Source organism: Lactuca virosa, chromosome 4, assembly GCF_052849685.1.
Source record: "Lactuca virosa cultivar CGN04683 chromosome 4, Lactuca_virosa_CGN04683_v6, whole genome shotgun sequence".
Lineage (NCBI taxonomy): Eukaryota > Viridiplantae > Streptophyta > Magnoliopsida > Asterales > Asteraceae > Lactuca > Lactuca virosa.
In genome coordinates, this window is record NC_136429.1 from 187,094,677 (window position 1) to 187,099,282 (window position 4,606).

Sequence of the window (4,606 nt, forward strand, 5' to 3'; positions counted from 1 at the left end):
TTTGTTCTTCGTGTTTTTGATAAAAACGAGTTTTTGATCGAGTTTTGGAGCAAAAAGGGTAAAAAAAACGCTGTTTTTTGTCGTAACCAGCGAGGGGGTGGCGGCGTGTAAGGTCAGCAGCTAGGGTTTCCGGAGTTTACGGCCCGAGATTACGGTCTGAGGTTTACGGTCTGAGGTTTACGGTCAGCATCGCACGTATACGGTCCTCGGTTTACGGTCAGCAGCGCACGTGTACGGTTCGGAGTTCAAGGTTCAGCATCGTTTCCGGTTCGCACCTCGTTCTCGGTCTTCACTTCGGTCTTGGTCAGCAGCTGTAGTCGTCCTCGCACCTCGCACCTGTTCAGTAACCTTCGTCCTCGCATAAGTTTCATATAAAAAAAGAAATCGGATTTTTGGAGGTGCTGGGGATCGAACCCAGGTCTCTTGCCTCAGCATCACACGCGTCTTACCAATTGCTCTAGGCTGTCACTTGTTATTTCTCTTCCGAATTTAATTCATAAAGCGTCCCTCTCGGTTCCAACTTTCGCATTTTTGTCAATTTCAGCCCAAAATCAATTTCCTTTTATTTTTAAATTACATTTTCAACCCAAATTTTTAGATTTTAATTTTTGACTTTTACTTTTGACTTTTTACTTAAAATTTTGACTTTGACTTTTAAAGTTTGACCTTTGACTTTAAACTTTGACTTTCTCGTTTAACTTTCAAATTTTCAAATTTAGCTTTTCGGTTTGACTTTTAAGTTTGACTTTTAAGTTTGACTTTTTAAGTTTGACTTTTTAAGTTTGACTTTTAAGTTTGACTTTTTAAATTTGACTTTTGAGGTTGACTTTTGAGTTTCTAGTCAAAGGGCATATTTTTGGTAAACAATGACTTCTTCAAACACCAAAGTCAATGAAATTTCATGTTCTCAAACTTGCATTGATAAAGTTAACAATCTTCTTGAGCATATAGAATTGTTACGTAGAGAGAACGAGGACTTGAAATATGAAAAGTATGAACTTAGAAAAGGACAAAAACCCCTGAGAGCTGAATTAGAAGCTAAAACGAAAGATTTTAGAAAACTTCAGGAGGAATATAGCATTAAAAGCACACATTATAGATATGTGACTGAACAACTCACTGAGGTAACTGCAGAGCTTGACAAATTAAAAAACAAATTTGAAAATGCAGATTTTACATTTAGAAAATTTGATTTGTCAAGCGAAGTTGTTGCATCAATGATTGAAAACAATTTGAAATTCAAGGAAAATCAGTCCAAGGGGTTAGGATATGATAAGGTGCATCCTCCTTTTAATCATACCTACACTAATGTTCCTTTGTCAAAAGAGGAAATGGACAGAGAGCCATTTCTCAAGTATGGATTTGTGTCAGGAGGTATTCAGGTTGAAAATACTAATGTTTCTACTTCTTCTGCAGATCAACCACTAAGTCATTGCAAGCAAGCAGTTGAAGAGAGTGTGTCTGATAATAAAATTGTGTCAAAGTCTGAAGACTTAAATTTTTTCGATATATTTGATGATATCTTTGATAATTCTTACGTGGATGTGCCAGAAAGTGTTGAGCTGAACGATTCTAATGCTTCTACTTCTTGTGCAGGTAAAGTAACGGAAGATGAGAACAAGGAGAAAACTGTTGAACAAACCAATGTCTCCTTGAACTCTGAATCTGTTGCTTCGAACTCAGTTGCTTCTAATCAACCTGTTGTTGAGAAGTACATGCCACCAAATCAAGTGAAACAGCCGACTTGCTGCAACTGTGCTTGTAGGAACAATAAGAGACGAAGCATGGATACGCCACCAGGGGCAGGAAGAAACAACTTCCCAGTGAAGAAAAAGACTTGCTTTCACTGTGGAACACCTGGACACATTGCCAGAAATTGTACAAATCGCGCATACGTTCCCTACTACGCACAAGGTTGGCAGAACGCGCCAAGAGGGAGATCTTTCAAAAGAAACCCCTCAAGGTCACGATCAGACAACGGCTCCTAGAACACGTAAAAGGCCAAGAATCAAACTCCCAAGGGCAAGAAGGGGATGCCGGCCTAGAAGTCAAGTTCAAGAGATGCTCCTGCGAAATCAAGATCAGTCAGATCAAAGTCATCTCAACGATCGGCTTCCAGTTCAAAATCAAGTACCGAGGCACCCATCGAATCGAAAAAGAAATGGGTTAAACCCAACTACAAATGGGTACCAAAGGTTCAATCTCCTAAATCTCCTAATGCTTCTAATATTTCTACATCTTCTGTTTGTGATAAACAGGATATGTCATGGGAGAGAGTACCGTGCAAGGATGACAAAGGTCAACCCAGTTTCAAAATGGACTGGGTTCCAAAGACCAACTAATCCCGTTCTATGTCGGAGCAGCTATAGATGCATATCAGCAGACTTCGGTTTGTTGGTAGTGGTTGTTCCAGGCATATGATAGGAGGCATCTCTCAACTATACAACACTCAGAACTTTGTTTGAGAGTATGTGTCCTTTGCGGGAAGGGAAGAAAGGAGGGGATCACACATGGGGTTTGTGCTTAATGAAATGAAGAATTTTTGGATCTGTTCTGAGATTACGCGTGCTGTTCTCAGACCTTCTGGATGCAAATTCAATCAGTGACTTACGGTTTGAGTTTTCTTCTCTGTACTCCTGAGTTTTCTTAAGCTGGTTCGCTTCAAAGACAATTTTTTGTTTTAGGATAGTTTAAATTTGCTCATTTGCATTCGTTTCTCTCTTATGCACAAATTTAGGGGGAGAAATAAAAACAAAACAAAAATTAGAAAAATCAGAAAATCCAAAAATATGGTGTTAATGGAATGTGCTTGAGGGAGATGTTTTGGGAAGTGATATAATCATGTGATAACAAGCAATCTGAATCTGTGTAAGGGACTGAATCTGAATTGTCTAGGCTCTATGTTCGATGCGCTGGTAGGCACGAGAGATTAAAATGGACTTGACTAGGCATTAATGAACTTAAGGAATCTAGAGACTTGAAAAATCTTGACCTAGATAGATCCATTTAGCCTGACAATACGACGCTCAGATAGGTTGAGCAGGGAGATATACATGATAATCCACCGGTCACATTAAAGTAATCCGTATCTAGAACTGTGGTTTAACTCTTCCTCGATGTACGGACTCTGTCCTTAATTCCGGTATTGATGGGGCGACTGGGGAATTCCGATAAAGTAGGTCTGTAGGAAATTATTTTCTTTCTTTCTTTCTGTTAGTCATATGTTGCCTCCTTTGCGTGATTGAAATACATCCGAACTGGACTGTAACATACGCAACTCTATTTCTATGCATGTTCTATCTATGCAATTCTTTCTGTCTGTTAGCCATATGTTGTCTCCTTTGCGTGATTAACCATTCGACCTGGTACACAACATATACACCATTCTACTTCTCAATCCATCTAAATCTGGTTAGTCATATGTTTCACCCTCTGCGAGATTGGAAGAGATCCGACCTGGGTGTATAGCATATGCATTCTAAATCTGACTTCTCTCATAATAATTGTCTGCTCACCTAAAGTAAGGAGTACTTTGGAAGTTCCTGATTATTAGGGTATGTCAGGAAGCAGGAAATATGTTCTAGTACATTTAAAATTGAACAATCACTAGGTTGTCTGTAGATCTCGCTGCTCAATTTAGGTGGACAACAATATCTTTGGTCGTCGTCAGCTGAATGGTCCTTAAGGAATATTATCTAGGAACTTAGGATCACATTGTCTTGTCACTTATAGTATGTCCTAATTTTGTCACAATCTTTCGTGTTTAAGTGGACCACAATACCGGCGATTGACCAGATCTATTCATGAAGGGAGAGGTACTGATAAACGGATAAAGGCTGTCTAAAAAACTTTGATCCCAAATCAATCTTAAAGTTAGCTATTATTTTTGTTTTTGTTAAATTTGTTCATAGTTTTCTTCTAATTTAAATATTAGGGGAGAATTAAAAAATTTTAAAAACCAAACAAAAATCAGAAATTAAAAATCCAAAAATAGTGTTATTCAGTTTTATTTCTTTTTCAGAAAATATGAAAAATCCAAAAAAATTGTGTGCTAAGTTTTCTTTTAGTTTTGTTTTGTCTTGAAAGGTGAATTCAGGTGTAGATGAGACTCATGGAGACTGTATCGAGATTTCATAGCCAAGGCTTCATACGTGAGCATCGAAGAATTCTCATTCGAAGGAGCAAGAAATGAAGATTATTCTTCCAACATTCAATATTTCAACCCCAGAAGCAAGGTTAAGCTATACTTGAAGATTATGTGACAGGTTGCATTGAAACTTCCTCAATCAATTTGCTGTTGTCTATGTACCTGCTGAAGTGATCCTGAAGATTAGTTCTCTCTGATGTTGTCTCTGAAGATTCTCAAGCTGAAAGCGCTATCTTTCAAGAATCTTTTCAAGAAGCCTCCTCACCCAATGTGCATTCAATGTCAAATTCTGCAGAAAAACCCAACCGCTCAAGATGAAGTCATTTATTGAAGATTCATCAAGTTCATCTTGAAGTTATGAAGAATTTGAAGATTAATGTTGAAGCCAAGCTCCCATTGAAGATTAACAAGAAAAGCCAGCTACTTTTTAAGGGGAATTTATTGGGTCAGTTAGAAAAG